Genomic DNA, 20,760 nt, shown 5'->3' with positions numbered 1-20,760 from the left:
ACTTATCTAGAACAAGAAACTTTGAAGTATAATAAGCTCTGCTGCTGCCAGGCTCTTCAAGTGACAGCAGGAAGGAAACAAACTACTGGCTGTAAATATTCTGCTTAGCTCCACTGTACTGGGATTTGGAAAAAAAAAAAAAAAAAATTGGTGGTTTTAAAGCAAAATACCTGAAAACAACTGGTAATAAGCATTTTCCCCCAAGGGTCTGAACAGCAGCATGAAAAGCTAGGAGCTGCTGTCATGCTTTTGATGGTGCCTGCACCATGCTGTTCTGCTCTCCAGGTATTTCCGTCGAAGGAAAAAGCAGGTTCAAAAGTGCCCGAACATCTGTGATGGTTTATTTGGAGCAGCCAAAGCACAACGGGGTGGCTTCATCACTTACACAAGTTTCCTTGGGCGACATCCTTGTATTTCTTCACATGCCAACCAGGTTACGAGGGGCAGGGTTCCCCTTGACAAGCTTTAGCCATCTCCAAAGCAGACATTTGGGCTTAGGGTATCAATTTAACCCCATCCGTAACCCACAGGCAAAGACAGGCACCTCCAGGTATAAACGGATCACTTTGGAAGAGAGATGGGAGGAATGACCCTCCAGAGACACCTGCTTTGCCCAGCTACTGCAGGGCTCTAGCAGACATTTATGAAAACTCCATCAAACCACTCCTCAAGACAGAAAACAGACTGAAGAGTCAGCAGAAGCCAGAACAGTTCCATGAATTTTAACCTGCCTTTCTGTGGACAGTTAAGAGAAAGATGTGAAAGTCTCTGAACGGTCTTTGAGGCTTTAGCAACTCTGAAGTTCGCTTCCCTCACAAGAACAATGACTCCTCCTTACACTTGTGTTCCTCAAAAACAAGTGTTTTCTGGACAAAGCTTTGGATTTCAGGACTGCCCAAGCACTGATCCTAGCACCTTCAGAGCAAAGCATAAACATTTTGTTTCTGTTCCTCTCCAGTCGCTTAACTGTTATGCTTTTCACTCTATTGCTTGTGTTGGTACCTTTCCTGAACTGAAAAGATGCTACAGGCCAAATTCCCACTCTAATCTCTCAGAAGTTCTCATTTCCAAAATCCCAACAAACACCTACTGTTTTTGTCCTCCAAGATGTGGCACCTCCACCCTAATCCATTTTTCATCTGCTGACTTCTGGGTGTTGCACCTTCTTACTGCTGAGAGTGCCAGAACATTTCACTCTGCTCCTCCAGCAGACTGCGTGGCCAGAAAGGTCCTGCCTGATGCACCTGTAGTCAGCATGTGCAGATACACAACGGTACAGCACCTTTGCACTTCAAACCTGTATCAGCCAAGTTCAGGTAGCAATTGTACGACAGACTTTTAAATACCTGGTTTGATTACTTCCTTTCTATACAGCATCCACGTGCCTTTATTTAACAGGTTGCTAAAATGGTGTTGGACAAGCTAGTCAGGTCCTCAACTACAGACTTTTTTTCCTATGGTGCCAATCGTACATTCATTGTTAATATCTCTTAATAGCTACATGATTCTTATTGCAAATAACCTCCAAGACAACTTCTGTTGCTGCTCTAGGTAAAGCAATAAAGAGGAGAGGTTGATTTTGCTGTATTTTTCTTAATGGCCTGCTCTCAGCTTTTGGAAGCTATAAGCACACAAATCCATCCAATGCACAGACTGTCACTGCAAAGTGAGACAAAGAATAAAAATCTTCCCAACCCATGCTGCAGGTCACCCTGCTTTGTGAATTTTTTTGGAAGGAAAAAAAAAAATAGCGCAGCATGCAGCAGCATCCTTTGCTTGGGAATTATCTCACATGTCAGGTAGTATGCAACCCTGAGGGGAGTTTCATCAGCAACCTAAGGATGAAAGATTATACTCTGGTTACCAGAGCCCACTAATCCCTTCTGGAATATTTTCTAAAGATACATCACATTATTTACTTTGCTAGCTGAAACTGCTTTATAAGAGGGTCACTTGAACAAAATAACCTAGTTCTACAAACTCAACAGTGCAGTTTTTCTACCTAGTTTATTTTAAGAATCTTTCACACGATGAAGGCAAGCTCTTCTTCAGCTTAAAGAAACAGTTCACTTATCAAATCACAGTAATTTCTTGCACAGTCAGTTTAGTGTTGCCACATATACATCAAAATGAACTTCCCACATCAGCACTCCCAAATGAAACTGCTACTACCACTACCAGTGGTCCGATTTTGTTATGGTTTATAGCTTGCGCTTCTTTCCCCCCCCGCCTTTCTTATTTTGCAGAATTGGTTTTGCTTACCGACTTCAGATTTCATAGGAGGGCCTTCTGTTCCTCTGCTATCCACAGCATTACACCACCTCCCAACCCCACTGCAGAGGCAGCTTGGGGAAGCAGATCCCCTGGAAGCAGGTTCTCCCAAGCATGCTTTACCCGTAAAATTAAAAGGTGATTTTGCATGGTATTTCTTCTATAACAATAGAAAGTGGCACTAAACCACACCCCACAGCCAAAGCAAACTCACCTTTGGTTTAATCAAACCACTGAACCGACGTGGTCCACTGCAGACACGCAGAGCAGCACCGTATCAATGTAGACGCTGGGTTTCTTACAGCTACAAGTTCACCAGCTGCACAGGTAAGTGTCCCCAAATGCCTGGTACCACCACTGCCTTCTACCTCCCGGATATCATCATCCTCTCTGCTCCGTGCACTGAGCTACTATCTGTGCAGCATCCCGGATCACTTCACCCAAACACTGCTAACTCAGGTCAGCAAATATTTTCTACAGACACACCATAATATTTACTTTACTAGCTGAACCTTCACATACCCTAGCTGCTAACTCAAGTCAGCAAAGCCCTACTGCTGAAGCAGCCTGTGCTACCAGCCTCATTTGAGCCGAAAGAGTCTGAGCAAAGCTCTCTCAAGCACATCAGCCAGAAAACTGAAGCAGCAATTGCCTCTGTCACTGGGATGCCAGCGAGCAGCCGCCAGCAGCAAACTTCTCAGTAGGCACAACGGCATCCAGAGATGATGTGCGTCTACTCTACAACTCCGCTCTTCTCACCTACATTAAAATACCCGGCAGCGCAGGACAGCCAGGCTCACACACAGCCAGGAATAACATGGGTCACAGCACGCACGACTATTTTGAGAACACTTTCTCATTTGACAGAATGGGTTCCAGGAATAAATAAATGATCTGGTACAGTGGATTTTAACTGTCTGCCTGAATCACTACCAGGGCAAGCCCTAGTTAAACAAAAAGTTCATTGTTCCATTTTTTTTAGAACTCCAGAGTGTCTTATAATGAACTTTCAGAAGTGGCTGACTGTCAAATAGCTATGCTTTTCTTGAAATTTAGTGACTCACTCAGTAAACAGGGACAATAGCTAATTGCAAGTCCTCAAAAACAGGACAGTAAGTAAAATCCTCATCCTTGTAATCTAAAAATTAAATGGGCAAATAAGACCTACAAGGAAAGATAGAAACAAATGACAAGGATGTGGAAAATAATGAGGCAAGAGTAAACTGCAAAATCTGTAGAGTTTAGAAAAGACAGCTGGAATATTTGCCTGGAAGTCTGGAGAAAGCGAACCCAAGAGTTATCCCTCATCTCAGAAAAAGGCAGGAGAAAGACATGTAAGAAAATACAAAGCTAAATTCTACCATTAAGTCGATGGTAGTAAATTTAGTATTTTAGTAAATACAGCAATTGTTTGGATTTCTCATAAAAGGAGTCAAGACACAGCACAGTTGACATTGAGGAATGGGTTAGGTGAACAGGAAAATTTAATGAGGGATCTTGCTCAGCAAAGGAGCTAGTAGCATATTTTTTCCTATATCAGTTACTGCAACTCCTGAACACACAAAAACTGCACCTCTATGAAAATACAGTTTTCTGAACTGTTTTTCACTTAAAAAAAGTAAAACAAAACAAAAACAAAACAAAAAAACCCCAGAAATTCAAAAATGTACCTGGAACCAAAAATTTCACAGTATTTTATTTTGGAAACTCTGAAATAAGGGACCTCTGCACCAGATATCATTCATGGGTCTTATGACCACCACCTTGGTGGTCTCCAGCAGACTCAGGGACCCTGGCAAGGGCAGCAGCTGCCGACCCACCACCAAGGCAAGGCAGCTCTGGTCAGCACCGTCGGGGCGAGCGGGGTCCCGAGGTTTCTACAAACTGCAGCAGGAAGATGGAAGTCCCAGCTCCAGATCCCTGACACCCCCAAAAACAGGGCAGGTGATAGCCTCCATGGTTTGTTTGACCAACACATTCAACTATGCCTTTTCCTTTCCTTTTTTTTTTTTTCTGTAGGTTTAAGTAGCCAGTGACACTGCAACAACAGCACTATGGAGGGAGTGCTCAAATACCAGAACCAACCCACCTGTAATGCAAACAGCCACAACTCTTCCCAAAGTCACTGAGAAATCCGAGAACCTTTCAAGTTCATTGAGATAAACACTTAGACATATATAGTGCAGACCTTTACATCCAAGCTAATCCCCCAATGCCTCCTTTTATAGTCAGTGGAACAAGCTTTAAGGTCACAACTTATCCGCTCTAACGTACCACGCAGAGATGAATCACACTGCAGGAACGTCCAGCCCTCCCCGCCTGACCGTAACGGGAGCTGGGGCTGGCTACCTTGGACGTAGATGACTACATTTGGCCAGATGACTGCTGCCTTCAACACCACTCAGCACATGACGGATTTACAAGGATTTTGGCCTTAGGATAACAACGGATGGGGATATAGCAGGTAATGGAAAAAACCCCAAGATACTGTCAAACACACTGACATAGATAGCAGAGAAGATCCACCCTGGGTTACTAACTCTGAGTCAGTATTGACTGGAGTTGATCCCAACCAATTTTGCCCAAAACTGCTGAACTAGCTCTTCACACCACCCAACCTCCTGGTTCTGCTGGTCAATGCCACTAGTTTCCACACACAGTTGGTTAAGTCAGCAGAGTTCTTAGCTCATCCTTCAGGAGAGATAAAGGGGCTCTGCCACAACCCCATCTGCCCTTTGGCACCACAGTGGCTTGGCCAACAAACCTCACCAGAATCAAACCAGCATCCACCAGGCACATCTCCAGCCAAAGTACATCACCCTCTCTTCCTCCTGCTCCATGCTGCACGCAGTTGAGCTTTTGGCATCACTGATATGGGCCAAGAGAGGAGAATTAAAGTCACCACTTTGTTTTCTGCTCTCTGAAACCTGGGTTACAACTTTAAGTGTCATTTCTGAAAGGCCACTGAAGTCTCATTAACCTGTCATGGTGGATCAAAGCCAAGGAACTTGATAGATCAAAAGTGGAAAAAAGGTAGTAGAGGCAGTAATGGCAACAAGATCCCTGCCCTCCTTCACCCAAACCATATTTCTCCTTGTCTTCTTTTCCATCCAAGATTAAACAATGACCATCGCACCTTTTTTCTGTCCCTCTTGCACAGACCAGATCATCAACTGTGCTCAGTGCCAGTTAGATTGCCACACATCAACCCTCACTCATGTTGTCACACAACCTGAAGCAGAGACACAGAGCTCAGGCACAACACCATATGGGGATGAACCCTATCCGAAATCTGGCAGTAGGGAAAGCAGGGACAAAGGTTTCAGCAAAACTACAAGTTAGAGCTAGGTAGTCTGATAACTGGTTAGAGCAGAGAGTTATGGGTTCCCTCTTTTGTCTAAGGTAATTTCTTCTGTATAGCAAATCCTTCTCTCTCCACGTGGAGTCAAGAGCATATTGTGTATGTGCAATCACACGTTTCACTCACACCCACGCCTGAATTTCTTGAATTAGAAGCCAGGCTGGCCTCAGGTTTCCATTACTGCTCACCCAAAACAAGGAGTGCCTTCTGAACACGTCTCCTAACTGATGAGCACAAGCCTAACTTTACACATTCCAGGAAAACGGCGTAAATCAGGGACTAAACACCCAGCAGTCTTCCCGCTCAGGAAATGGGTCTATTTCAAATCCAGTTGGACTACTTAGAGCATGCATGCAGAGGAGCACAGTCAAGGTCTGTTCCCTTCAGAACACTCAAAATGCAAGATATTCAAAATACCTGAAAGCAAAATAACTTTCAAGACCTGTGGCAATCAACGAGCTTGCTCCTTGTTTTTGCCAGGGCCGACGCAGCTATGCAGCCTGTGCAATTACACTGTCCCCCTTCTTTGCATTATACAGAAATCCTGTCTAAAAGGCATTTCAGTTGACTGCTGAAGGCAACAGAAGGCCAGAGTGCCTGACCAGAAAGGTACGTTTCTGCCTGTTCTCTCCAAGTGCTCATTGTATTTGTTTCTGACTTGGAGATGGCAGAGACAGACAAGCAACCCTGAGTGAATAGCTTCAAGAGGCAGAACTGCCCCACTGCAGAGGGTCCTGTGTGACACCTACACGTGTGACATCTTCCTCACTTGCACCCATGGCTTACAGGAGTCCACAGAGGTGGGCAGAGGGAGGCTGAGTGTTCACTGGTTCGCCTGATAATGGACATCACCTAGAGAGGAGAAGGCTCCAGGGAGACATTACTGCAGCCTTTCAGTACTTAAAAGGGGCCCGTAAGAAAGATGGGAACAGACTTTTTAGAAGGGTCTATTGCAATAGGACAAGGGGTAGTGGTTTTAAACTAAAAGAGGGGAGATTCAGGCTAGGAAGAAACTTTTTACAATGAGGGTGGTGAAACACTGGCACACGTTGTCCAGAGAGATGGTAGATGCCCCATCCCTGGAGACATCCCAGGCTGGACGGGGCTCTGAGCAACCTGATCTAGTTGAAGATGTCCCTGCTCATTGCAGGGGGGTTGGACCAGATGACCTTTGAAGGTCCCTTCCAACCCAAAATGTTTCGTGATTCTATGAGGTTGTTGCTCAAGCACAAAGTTAACGGTTGTGACCACACGTGCCACGTGCAGGTGGCAAAACCACTCAGCTAAGAGACAGTTCACTCATAAAGCTGCAGCACCGTGATCACCTCAGCTCTTCTGCCTGGATTTGCAGCCTGTGAACTCTTTAGTGCTGCAACTGCCTTTTTGTCCCTAGTCTGTACAGCACCTATGACAACGATGACACCCTGCTCCAAAACTAAGGCTCCTAGGAGCTGACAACACAACTAACTAGCATTTTCGTACATAGCCACAATCTTTCTGTCCAGCTTTAGCTACATATAAAATCCCTCTGGAGGTTTTTTAGGGTTTTGTTCTCCCCCCAGCTCTGCCCTGTCTGCCACAAACATTCACACGTACGCATGCAAAAAAAAAAAAATCCATCTGTTAGTTGGGCCAGCTGCCTACAAAATGCGGACAGATGAAATGGAGATAAGTCCCTGTGCTCATCACAGGAGCAGGCTGAGGAACAGCAGACAGCAGCAACTCAGAGGGTATTGCTCTGAGTGGAGTGCTGTGAACAATTTCCACATTTTCAGTAAATTCTCAGCCTCTCTGCTATTTGAAAGGGAAGACAAAGCACAGCGCAGCAGTCAGTCCAGTGCTACCTTGGACATGGAAAGACCATCTGGGAAACTGCCCAAGGCTTCTCCTTGACACCTGGGCCTTCGCCGCCCGGCAAAGCACGCTCTCTCTCCGTGGCGCTGCTCGTGTTGCACAGCAGAGATAAGCAAGAAAACAGGTTAGCTGGGAAACGTGCTCGCACGAATACGAGATGCCCAGCTCTGCCCCGGCGTGCTGCTGGCCCCGGAGGAGGCCAAGCCCGGCTGGTGGCAGCTCCCATCCCCGCACCGAGCTGAGGCCCTTCCCGCCGGGCGGGCGGCCCCGGCATTTTGGGGGATCCCTCCCTCAGCAGAGGGGCCGAGGGGGAGCGGCACGGAGAGGCGGGGGAGGCGAGGGATGGCTCCGGGAGGGACCGGCCGGCACCGCGGGCGCAGGGAAGCGAGCGGCCTGCGAGAGAAAATGGAGGGGCGGCTGTTTTGGCGGGAGGGCAGCCCGGCCAGCCCCGGGAACCCTCCGCGCCGCCCCGCTTGCATCATGCAAAATGGACGCCCCGCGTGGGACCGGGGCCGCCGCCACCCGCCCGGCCCCGCCCGCTCCGCCCGCCGCAGCGCAGCCCCGCACTCACCCGCGCCCCGCCGAAGGGCAGCCCGGCGCCGGCGGGCTCGGGCGGGAGGCGAGGCGGCGCCGCGGCAGCCCCGCGCTCCCCGCCGCCGCTTTACACCTCGGGCGCGGGCCGCCCGGCCCCGCCTCACGCCGCCCCGATGAATGGGAGGCGGGCGGCGGGAGAGGCCGTTGCGGCCCGGCCCTTCCGGCGGCCGGGCGGGGCCCAGCGGGCGGGAGCGGCCCGGGGAGGGGTGGGGGGCCGGGCGTAGGCCGGTAGCAGGTGGGCGAGAGCGCCTCAGCAGGGGGAGCGCGGGACGAGATGCAGGTTTCAGCACGTAACCGGAGAACCGCGTGGTTGGGCATGGCCACGCCTGTCCTGGGGACGAGGAGGAGGTCACCTCCCTGGAGGGGCTTGTTCCTCAAAGGCAGGTGACAGGGAAGCTGCTCGCACCTTCGGTTCAGCTTGGACTGAAAACCTACTTATTCTTTTCCCCTCAGACTCTGAGAACGCGAGCTGAGGGGCTGGGCTGGACGGAACCATCCAGTCGTAATGCCGCGCTGACAGCCGATGAACTTCTGCAGAACGTGCCCCACCAAGGGATGCCAGGATGAAAAAACCAAGACAATTAAATTAAACAGAATTCCCTGAATATAAAACAAACAGTTTCAGAACAAATATGAGGCCTTGGTACTTATTTTTAAAATGTTCTTTAAGCTTCAATGATTGTTTGCTGCTACCCTTATCTACAGTCATGCTGAATAAAGCTGTAGCTAAATGGAAAGTTAAATGTATTCACAAGGTGTTAATGTCTACGTCTTCTTATTTGCAGCCTTTCAGAGAAAGCAAAAATAACTACAAATAGCGCTATGCCCAAAACTGTTTTCTTGACCAACAATGTTGCTTCAGCATGCAATTAACTGGTTCACTCTAAAGTGGTCACAGTTGTAGACGACAAGAGGCTTTGTATTTGAGTATGTATTTGAGTCTTTTGGTCCATGTGAAAATAAGTTGGAATGTTAAATATTTTTCTGACACTTTGGAGTTACTGTTGCTCTTCCCGTTTTCTTTAGGTCAACATATGGTTCATGGCAATACTGTACAGGTCTAAAATCTCTTTACGGGAAGTAGTCTGGTGGACTTGGATTAGGTTCTTGACATTGCCTCCCATGAAGCACCATGCCCCCAACCAAGGAAATACGCTATTGATGAAATTGCCATGGTTGCCCCCCAAACTGGGGCAAACAGCCAAAGACAGCTGTGGATGTTGGGAGGGGAAAGGCATGGGGTCTGTGCCAGGCTTGGTTAAATCCCATTTCCATAACCATTCATAAGGTCCATGGTGAGACCGCTACGGGAAAAGTTTCAACTGTGCTGCCAGGTGGGACAGCATGTGAACATGGATCTGGAAGAAACTGTCCAAAATGAAGTTGAATTCTAGAAAGGAGGAGAGTACTAGTTTAGGAAAGACAAGCAAATAAGCAGTGGGGAACAGCTGGCTGAGCAGCTGATTAGAAAAAGGTCTGGAGATTACAGTGTATCCCAAAAGTCCTGTGAGACTACTGCAGGGCACTAATGGTGCCAAAAAAACCCAACCAAACAAAAAAATACCCAAACAAACAAACAACCCCCACACACACACAAAAATCCCTGTATCTTTCTTCTAGAGCATCTTAACACAAGCGCATGTAGGATGTAGAAATCAATTATGAAGCTGTAATCAAAAGTGCTGAAACCTCAGCTGGAGTACTGTGCTTATTTTGACATTTAACCATAAAGGAATACACCTACTTGGGAGAATCCTGAAAAAAAGGCTGATAAGAAACACATTAATGAAAAGCTCAAGGAATCGTTTTTGTTTTCCAGAACAAAGGCAGAAGAGCAGAACAGTCCTTCAGTGAATAAGCAGGCAAAGACATAAACAATAAAGGAATGTCTGTTATGACTGCATCAGGCTCATTAATGATTATTCACTGCAAAGGCTGGAGGACATTTTGGGGTGGGCATTCACAGAAAGCCTTTGAGTGATGTTTCGCTGCCATGTTTCTGTAACAACTGCTCCACACAAGGTGAACAGCTATACCTGTCGTGTTGCAGTCCACTTCTGCCTGTCACTGCCATAGAGCCCTGGTTCATCTCCTGTGGTTATTAATGGATGTGGTTGCATAAATAAGGGAGTAGTGGCCTGAGACTATGGCTCCTAAAATTCTTCAGGAAAAAGAAAACCTCTTTTATGACAAACTGAGGTACCCAAGAACACCAAGTACAAATTAACAGGCAAAAACCAAGGAAACAATTGCTCTGGGATTTCTCTTCTTTTCGCTAGAATTAAGAAATTCTGTATTTAAAAAGAATTTGTTGCACCTTAATCATTCATTGCTTTTTGATTAAGTAGACAGTCAGCCTGTCCTAGTTCATTCTAATCTGTGGAACCGAGGAATGGCATTATTCAGTGTTCTATCCTGGACCTCATGGCTGCAAACATCCAGCCAAAGGAGAGACTGCAGACCTTGTACGGGCTGGTTATATCTCACAGTCAGGCTGTCTATAGGTATCCTGGATACTCATAGAAGAAGTCCTGTCTGCTGATGGGGCCGCAAAGGTCACACCTAGAATCATAGAATGACCTGAGTTGGAAGAGACCCACAAGGGTCACCAAGTCCAACTCCTGTCTGTGCATAGAACAACCCCAAAATTCACACCATGTGTCTGAGGTTGTTGTCCAAATGCTTCTCGAATATTGTCAGGCTTGGTGCCATGACTACCTGCCTAGTAGCCACACCTGAACAAAACCAAGGAGGATCTGAAGCTGTGTGCTCACAGCTTGGTGGTGGGAGGTGCCAGGTGGCAGTTTTCATGGTGTGCTTTTTTGGGTTATGTGAACTTTGTGCAATACAAAAGGAATGGATGGGAAGGAAAGATGATTCGTTCTGCAGTTCAGGTTCTTTGCAGAAGATGTGGCAACATCAAGAGCTGAGGAAGTGGAATTCTTGACATCCAAGCTAGTCCCCCAAGCAGACTTCATAGCCAACAGACAAGGAAAAGCCTAAAACAGGTCAGCTGAACCCTGGGAGTCTCTAGTTTATTCCCCAACACTACAGCAAGCCTGCAGCAGTGAATTTAGCAGCTGTTATTTGTGTTACAGACATCCACGATTAATTAAAATGAGTCCCATTCCAGAACTCCTTTCTGGAGTTTACTCCTGAAGCTCAGCCTTTGTCTAGCATTAGCTCCAAGACTGGGATTTCCAACAGAAGGTCACCATGAAATAAAACAAGCTATGTGAATGAAATACCACTACTGATTGCTCCAGTACCACCTGCTATTGTTTAATTGAGAGGTGATATTATCATTGCCTTTAGTATTTTAGTTGGGTACAATTTAGGTTCATCCAGCCTATCCTGGGGGTAGATTAAAGACCTTGAGGAACATCTGGATACAGTGGCAGTCATAGATATAGGAGATCCATCTATTCTAACATTAGGCATCTACAGTGCAGATATCTCCAAATGAGCACATCATAACTGCTTCGCTTAAAATCAGTGAACAAAAACAGGCTTTTGTGGAGCACAACTCATAAATCCTAAGAACGGCTGCCTGGACCAGAGCAATAGTCCATCTAGACCAGTGTGCTGTTTCCTGAGAGCAGTCCAAGCAGATCTGTTGAGAAACTATGATAAAGCAAACACATGAAGATGCTTCCTTAAAACACTCTCTTGATCTCCAGCAATTTGCAACCAAGACAGAAATCATATCTTTGTGTGTAGTAGCCCTTGATGTCCTTCATTTTCCATTAAATTCTCCAGATTCCTCTGATCCCGTGTAAAATCTTAGCATTTACAACATCCCATGACATGAAATTCCATTGCTTTACTACAGGTAGCTTCAAATACTACATCATTTTGTTTCTTTTCAACCTGCTACTTCCTGGCTTTCTTTTCCTAGCTCTGGAAAAGACAGTGAACAATTGATTCCTATTTCCATCTCTGTGTTCTACAGGCTTTTATATGTCTTTATCATATATATTTAACAAGACCTCCCTTTCTAGTTTGGGAAGTGTAAGATGAATACTGTCTTGTCTACCACAAAAGTGTGGTAGAAAAGGCAATGGGGTGGGCAGACCTAGTGTGACTAAGCAGTTGAACACTCCCTGCAGAATTCGTCTAGCCAAATGTGAAGATCTAAGAGAGTGTGTACTAGGGGAAACAGAGACTGTGGAGGTGGATCAGATTTTCAAAAGCTTTGGCTTTGCAAAGGCCAGGCACCACCTCAGTCTGGGCTCTCTCAGCATTATGTGGGTTGGAAACCACCATGGCTACAGCAATGGCAATACCTTCCCTTCCACGAACACTCACAAACAAGCCAACTGCCTGGTGCCAGAGTAAGGAGGTAGGGCTAGCTCCCCAATGTAAGGCAACACAACCTCCAAAGTTGTGTACCGTGTGTGCCCTGGAACTAAAATGTCAGAGCAAGAGAGGAGAGTCTGGAAGCTGCACTTGTTTCCCATGCTCAGGGGCTGAAACACAGCTCTCCTGCTTTCAAGAGCAGTGTGCCAGCTTGGATTTTCCTTTTTCCAAATTACACCTAAGAGTGTTGGAAGAAAGCATCGGAACAAAGAAACACTGCCTTTCAAAGAGCCAAAATGCTGGTGGTATCTCTGCTCTGGATCAGGTGGTCCCTCCCAATTCCCACAGCATTTGAATCTTACTGGGAGCTGGCAGACACTCTCTGAGAAATGTCTTTTTGGTACGGTCTGGCAGCACCTCCTGCTAGCTGCCACCCGCTCGCCACAAGGCGAGTATTTGCCACGTATGGCAGAAGCCTCCGTCGCGAGGGCTCCACAGCGCTGGTTGCAGAGAAGCTCCATTGCAGCCCACCAAGACAGTCCATGGGCTGGAGGGTGGAACTCCACCCTTGGGCCTCCCAGTCCCATCTGGGGACATATGTTGTGTTTGAGGAAAGTGATGCTCAACCTGGACATTTTAGTCGCCCTTAGTGTCATAATTAACAGCATGTACACTGATGTATCCAAGGGACAGGTGAGTGTCTAAAGCAGTTTTTAAATGTACCTTATTGCAACACACAGAATAGATCAAATGAAGCCTGATGATCTGTTTATCTGTCTGTTTTCCTCCTTTTGCTTTGTTGTGGGAGTTACTTGCTCCTTTCCAAGTTATTCAGCCATACCTCTGGCAAATAAAATTATTGAAGGATAATTACAAACAGGTATTTCCATTTCAGTGGGAGGATCTTCTTTCCTGCTTTGGCCAGAGTGATACTCTTATGCTTCATCCCTTCTGATTTATTCCATTTCTTTTTTCTTTGCTTGTGCGTTGATGAATCCGGTACTAGTTCAGGGATGCAGGAATCAAAGGAGATGCATCAAACAAAGCTGATGCAACAAGAGTGGGGCTAAGATGTCACCTTGGAATCAGAAAGTGGGTTTTGAAGTCCTCTTGGCCAAATTTTATTCCTGCAATGCTGAAAACAAGATGAGATGTGACTGCCAAGAATGGAGTGGCTCCAGACTTACAACAGTGAAATGGCAAGAAGTGTGCTCTATGTATTTTCATAATTTTATTATAAAACTAAAGAGACGTCTTAGAATGCACTTGGCCAAAGCTGTGGGAGGAGGTGGTGTAATGCAAGGCTTTTTGTACTCATTTACAGAGGACTTTTATCTGAAACTACCACCCTTAATCCCACCCTTTTCTCTGTAATCTTTTCTTAAAATAACCAGAGCTAACATCCTGTTACTGCTTTGGGTTAGTCACATTCTTAACAAAGTTGTTCTTTCACCTGCTGATATGCTTAGGCTAGTTTTCTCATTCAACTTCTCCCTCTTTTTTTTTGTTTCCCCATTAGGATTTAGTGGGTGTAGTGGGCTTCCTTCAGAATCCTGTGTTTATTTGGAGGGAAGCAGGCCATGATTTTATTGGAAATTCTTAGACATAATTCATGTGTTTTGTATGCGCTGAAAGTGCCAGAGATGAAAAAGACTTTTGTACTTTCTGCTCTTGAAAGATCATTGTTTCTGGCAAAGTCATTTAGCATTTTCCAAGCTGTGAAATGGTATCACTCACAGGCAAAGCATGGAAAAGGCTGCATTCAGGCATGCCAGAGGATACTGAGAAATGCTAAGACCATTTTATTGGGAAAACCACAGTGTCTATGACATATGTTGTCCTTTTAGCTTTGTACAGTTATTTAAAAGCTGAGGAATAGTCTGAATTCAAATGGACTTTCCATGTGTTACAGAACAGGTGGTTTAGTTTTCATTTTCAGGGAATTTTAGTGGTTTTTTTAGTGAAATTTGAATTGCATCTTTAAAGCCAGTAAGAAATAAATCTTCAGAAATAAAATATTCAAGATCTACAAACCATACAGCTATATAGTCTTCCCATAATTGACCACAGTCTCACTATTGACATCTGATAAGTTGTGTTATACTTAACAGATTCATCACATCTGATATGCACAGCAAGGAACTCCAGCTGATCATCTCCTGGACCCCATCCTTCTGTAGCTGATCCTCTATGTACCTCATTCACTGGCAGGACAGGACCAGATCAGATATTTTTCCCCCTGCACCAAGTACAGCTGGTTCTTGACAAGCTGTGCCCCATGGGAGAAGGACCCTCACCCCAGAAGGACCTTCATCACCATCTGTCACAGGACTCACCTTGTCACACTCTTCTGTGTACGGGAGACAAAGACACCTTAGAAAGGCCATGTAACCTCCCCTAGGAACACGTCAGAGTCTTGATAAAAGTAAAAGTGGATGAAACACTCATTTTACCATCTGAAGAGACACACTCTGACTCTACTGAACTCAAAGTAGCCATTGAGTGGTTTTCAATCTAAATTTCCACCTCAAATTATATGCTGGGATTTGTCCATTCTCCTTGGCCAGACCTTTGTCTTCCTCCTAGTTAGTGGAAAACCTCTTCCCCAGAGTCAAGGAAGAATTAAATGCTATAATAACTTTTCCTAAGCAAACAAGAGCAAAAAAAATTGTATGACTGATTTCTTTAAACTTAGGATGCAAGGGGAGCCAAATCTGTCTGTCCTTTTCGGTTTTCCCTTGTAAAAAATAGTAGGGCCAGGCAAGAAGCATCCCAAAGTTCAGCATCAGAGATAAAGCATTTCTCCAGTAAAAGTCAGCCCTAAGATGAAAAATACTGCTTCAAGTCACCCTCAGGTTGATCTATGGGTCTTTAGAATCTCAGATAAATGTATTAAATGGGTGAATTACAGGTGAAAGGGAAATTCTAGATATTCTTTTGTTTCTGTATGTCTCAAGACCCAAATCAATTTCACCCCAGAATTATGCATAGGAAGAATTTTATGTTTGCCAAAACTGTGGTTTAGGGTGAACTAAATTATTTAAACCACATAAAGTCCTTCCAGTTCCAGTTCGCCTCCTCATATGCAGTCATACCCTGACAAATTTCAACTGAATTTAGAGAAGAAACAATTTAATTCCCTTGCTCTCAGCTCACAGGCTACATCCAAGTCCTGTGGTTTTCCCACTTGCTCTTCACAGGTAAAACTCTCAGCTGGGAAACTAGAAGCAGGGGCAATTTCCTCTCTTTTGCTCTCCTTTTCTGCGCAGGAATCTTGCACTCCTTTGAACCTAAGGGCTCTGCTTGAATGGGTGGATGTGAAATGCTGTGCATCCTGCTGTCTAGAGAACTCGTCCAGCAAGTCAGACAAGAGCACATTAAGTGGAGATGGATCTAAGATTAGTTTAGATACAAGAACTTCAAAGATACTATGTAGGAGATTCCTATCAATTTAAGAAAAAAACCCCAGTTGCCCAGTTGTTAATGGCCCCTGACAGTACATGACTGAGGTCATCCAAGGTATCTTGGATATTTTAATAGGGCCTGTAGCAATAGAACAAGGGGTAATGATTTTAAACTAAAACAGGGCAGATTTAGGATAGATATAAAGCAGAATTTTTTTTACAATGAGGGGGATGAAACACTGGCACAGGTTGCCCAGAGAGGTGGCAGATGCCCCATCCCTGGAGACATTCAAGGCCAGGCTGGATGGGGCTCTGGGCAACCTGATCTAGTTGAAGATGTCCCTGCTCATTGCAGGGCGGTTGGAATACATGACCTTTGAAGGTCCCTTCCAATTCAATCCATTCTGTCATTCTGTGATTCTATCTCAGTAACATCTCAGTCATTTAGATTATCCCAATCTCAGAGGCTAGACTTGTGCTGCTAAATAAGATGGGCTGCGTCCTGTTCTCTATCCTTGAGGGCAAGCTGCACAGCATAGCTTGCATCCACACAGCAAAACCCTCTTCTCCTCCAAAACAAGTCCAAAGCAAGGTGGCCACCTCAAGACCGCTCACTGGGAAGAGCAATCCCATGCTGTCCCATGAACTGTGCCTAGGCATTGCCTGGGAAAGGGCTGTTGCACACACACCATACCTGTAGCAGGAGCCATTAAACAGCAGGGGCAATCATGGACTGGTGCAGCATCTGGACCCTCAACCGTGTTTTATTTACTAACATAGGTGTAGCCAGAGAGGCTGAAGCTTTGTTACAGACCTACAACCAGACAAGATAGAGTTTTGGAAAGCCGTCTTTGGCATTTCCTCATGAGCAGCTCAGACACCACAGAATTTGTGGTAGATCTTAGTCCTGGGAATGTAACTTTCTCTTGATTACTATAAAAAGGAATAAGATGTGTTCAGCATTGTGAATTTTGTTCCCAGAGACAAATTAACTTCCTGGCACTACAGGCCTGCGTACCCTCTTGGATCTGGCCCTTGATCTAAGTGTAATCCAGATCTGTTTGATCTCAGTCTCCTACTCTGTACACAGCAGCCCTACTTCCTCCTTTTTAATTTTGTTTCTACTTATAAAGATACTAAACGTTTCAGTACTTATCTTCACAGATCTTTTCAAGGTCTAACTCAGCTTGACTTTTGGCACTTGGTGCTGAATTCCTACGTTTTCTGACCTTCAAAACAGAGCTGCCTAGACTGACTGACCTCTTTATCCGTTCCCATAGACTGTTTACACGTAGCGTCCTTCCTTGAGCATTTATTCATCCAGGTAACTCTGGAGAACTTCCTCATTCATTTTTCCCTTGTTTAGCATGCAAATTCCAGAAATATTTTCTACCTCTGACATGAACTCTTATACTCCTTCATATGCAACCCTTGAGCTCGTCAAACTGACTAACTCAACTCACTGCTCTTATTAAATTGCTCAAAATTTTCCCTGTGAGGCAAAAAACCCAAACAAACAAAACCAAAACCAAAACAGCACAAACTCAAAACCAAAACCAAGACAAACAAACAAAACAACCATGAGTGTCTGTTTCCATAGTGTAGTGGTTATCACATTCGCCTAACACGCGAAAGGTCCCCGGTTCGAAACCGGGTGGAAACACCATATTTTAGGGTCTTCATAAATGTCTTGGACATGGGACTTGAGAGAATACGATGTAAGTTTGCTGATGACACAAAACTGGTGGGAGCTGTTGACACTGCAGAGGGCTCTGGACAAATTGGAGAACTGGGCAATCACCAACTGCATGAAGTTCAACAAGGACAAGTGCCAGATTTTGCACCTGGAACACGGCAACCCTGGCTGTACGTACGGGCTGGGGGACGAGATGCTGAAGAGTAGCTCCATGGAGAGGGGTCTAGGGGTTCTGGTTGACAGCAAGTTGAACATGAGCCAACAGTGTGTCCTGGCAGCCAAGAAGGCAACAGTGTCCTGGGTGCATCCAGCCCAGCATGGCCAGCCGGGCAGGGAGGGGATTGTCCCGCTCTGCTCTGCACTGGTGCGGCCTCACCTGGAGCTCTGGGTGCAGTTCTGGGTGCCACAGGATAAAAAAGATATTAAGCTACTGGAGAGTGTCCAGAAGAGGGCTGTGAAGTTGGTGAAGGGTTTGGAGAGGAAGCCGTATGAAGAGCGGCTAAAGTCACTGGGTTTGTTCAGCCTGGAGAAGAGGAGACTGAGGGGAGGCCTCATGGCGGCTGCAGCTTCCTCACAAGGGGAGGAGGAGGGGCAGGCGCTGAGCTCTTCTCTTTAGCAACCGGTGACAGAACCTGAGGGAATGGCAGGAAGATGTGCCAGGGGAGGTTGAGGTTGGACATTAGGAAAAGGTTCTTCTCCCAGAGGGTGGTGGAGCATGGGAACAGGCTCCCCAGGGAGGTGTCACGGCCCCAACCTGACAGTGTTCAAGAAGAGACTGGACAACACCCTCAGACACACGGTGTGACCTGTGGGGTTGTCATGTGCAGGGACAGGAGTTGGACTCGATCCTTGTGGGTCTCTTACAACTCAGGACATTCTAGAAGTACTATTCTATATGTACTATTCAAAACAGTGAACAATATTTTTTAAATCCTTTTTTATCTTTTTTCCCATTCAATTTTTATGTTTTCAACACTGATCCAAAATTATGTACTGTAATTTGTTCTTCTATAATATGTTTGCTACTAAAACTACATGCAAAATACATCCTCTTCTGCTTGTGGGGATAAGCAACTGTAATATCACATCACTTTATTCTTGACTTTGCAGCTGGAACATTAAACTCTTGCATATTGACAATTCATAGCAATATTTATTCTTGATACTACAGAGACATTAGAAGTCTAGGGTTTTACAAAAGAGGCCTTTAACACCATGGTGGTTTTCCTCTTTACCATCCTTTCCCGAGGATTTTGACTCAACTAATTCTGTTTTCTTCCTGCTTTGTCTCAGTTTTCTTTATCATCTGTTACAGTATCATCATTCAGTAATGATCAAGTAGACAAATCTGACGCAGGGGATCACTGGGAAAGGAAGAGAGAACAGTACAGAAAGGATTGCTATGGTTCTGCTTTGCTTGCATCTTGAGAACTGTGCCCACATCTCAAAAAGAAGATACCAGAACCTGAAAGGTTCAGAGAAGGGCAGGATGAACATTAAAAATATGGAATTATTTACATGTAAGGAGTGGCTGAGTAGTCTTGACTTGTTCAGCTTCAGAAGGGGATTACTAACTTCAGAAGATATGCTAACAGAGCTGTGAAATGATGAGTGGGAAAGGTGGATCCCATGATTCGATAGAGAAGGTGTTCACTTCTCTTCCAGAACAAGAACCACAAGCTGTCAAATGACACTGAGATGGGATCAAAATTAAGAGGAAGAAGCGGCACTTGTCACGGTGCCAGGAGCCCTTTCGGCACACAGCACTGAAGATGCAAAACCTGTGCAGGGGCACGGGATAAGTGCTTGGCAGAGGGATCTGTCAGAGCTACAGATAAACTATGTCAGACTTGTGAAATCTCCTGAACTGAAAAGAGATGGAAACTGGGAGAGTACTCCCAGGGGAGTACGGCCAATGTGTGTGTGTATACATATATATATTTATATTTGCACTGCTTTAATTTTTCACTGTGCATCTCCTCATAGCTGCTGCTAGAAGCAGGGTACTTTGGAAGACGAATCCTCAGTCTGAGCCAGCATAGATATTTTTATGTGATATATCCTTCCATACTCAAATCTTGTTTCTTTGGTCCTGTATCTTGCTAATATACATCCTTGCAACCTCTTCTGCTGCTTTTCTTTTTTTTCTAGCTCAGTCCTCGCAGTAATACAGATTTTGTTATTTCTGTCTTCCTACCTGAATTAAATAGAATCATAGAATTGTTTAGGTTGGAAAAGACTTTTAAGATCATCAAGTCCAACTGTTAAATCCACCTCTAAACCATGTCCCTAAGAACCTCATCTGTACGTCTTTTAAACACCTCCAGGGATGGTGACTCAACCGCTTCCCTGGGCAGCCTGTTCCAGTGCCTGACAACCCTTTGGATGAAGAATTTTTTCCTAATATCCAATCTAAACCTCCCCTGGCACAACTTGAGGCCATTTCCTCTTGTCCTATCACTTGTTACTTGGGAGAAGAGACCAACACCCTCCATGCTACACCCTCCTTTCAGGTAGTTGCAGACAGCGATCAGGTCTCCCCTCAGCCTCCTTTTCTCCAGGCTGAACAGCCCCAGTTCCCTCAGCCGTTCCTCATCAGACTTGTGCTCCAGACCCCTCACCAGCTTCGTTGCCCTTCTCTGAACTCTCTCCAGCACCTCAATGTCTTTCCTGCAGTGAGGGACCCAAAAGTGAACACAGGATTCAAGGTGTAGCCTCACCAGCACTGAGTGCAGGGGGACGATCGCTGCCCCGGTCCTGCTGGCGACTGTTTCCGATACAGCCCCTCCTTGAGCAGGACCACGCTTCGACGTTAGGGCTCCACATGCCTCCTCCGAGGGAGAAACTCGTGGCTTTCCTTAATTTCCACATGTCCCCTGATAACCCTGTCAGCCCGTGATACTCCAAATTCTTGCTGCCCCTCTGCGACTGGTCTGTATGATTGTTTCTGGGTGTGTGACTGAGGTCTGTGAAAAAAAGCCAGGAAAGCGCGCAAGCAAGGAGACTGTGACCACTGCTGCTGGGATAAGTGCAGTGCAAATTAACAGAAAGCAGCTAACTGGGTCCCGAACGGAGCATGTGGCGACCAAAGGCGTGTTTCCCTCCCCTGTGAGCCCCCAAGGGTTTGTGAGGCGGGCAGCAGCCCCCGCGGGCCGCGGCGCCCTCCCGCCGGCACGGCCGTCCTGCGGCGCCCCCGTGCGGCCCGCCCGGGCCTTGGCTGCGCGGCCGCGCTCGGGCAGCCGTGCCGGGCACCGCCCGGCGGGAGGCGCCTCCAGCCCCAA

At 46.0% G+C, this 20,760-nt stretch overlaps 1 protein-coding gene and 1 non-coding gene across 5 annotated transcripts in view; one reads left to right on the top strand and one right to left on the bottom strand.

The window, feature by feature from the left end:
- Window positions 1-8,179, bottom strand: part of SLC7A1 (solute carrier family 7 member 1) — a 47,467-nt gene extending 39,288 nt beyond the window's left edge. For 2 of the 4 annotated variants that reach the window (XM_065630724.1, XM_065630751.1), the window contains exon 1: window positions 2,486-2,967. The gene's annotated coding sequence lies outside the window, so the exon portion shown is untranslated. Of the gene's footprint in view, window positions 1-2,485; window positions 2,968-7,476; window positions 7,573-8,057 lie in introns of those variants that run through there. The other 2 variants (XM_065630732.1, XM_065630742.1) reach the window with 2 other exon arrangements.
- A 9,194-nt stretch (window positions 8,180-17,373) lies between these two features.
- On the top strand, window positions 17,374-17,446 carry TRNAV-AAC (transfer RNA valine (anticodon AAC)). The gene has a single exon. It is a non-coding gene; the product is annotated as a tRNA-Val (tRNA).
- The last annotated feature ends 3,314 nt before the right edge of the window (window positions 17,447-20,760 follow it).

This window comes from Caloenas nicobarica, chromosome 1, assembly GCF_036013445.1.
Source record: "Caloenas nicobarica isolate bCalNic1 chromosome 1, bCalNic1.hap1, whole genome shotgun sequence".
In the NCBI taxonomy this organism is placed as follows: Eukaryota; Metazoa; Chordata; class Aves; order Columbiformes; family Columbidae; genus Caloenas; species Caloenas nicobarica.
This window is presented reverse-complemented; position numbering and strand designations above follow the sequence as displayed.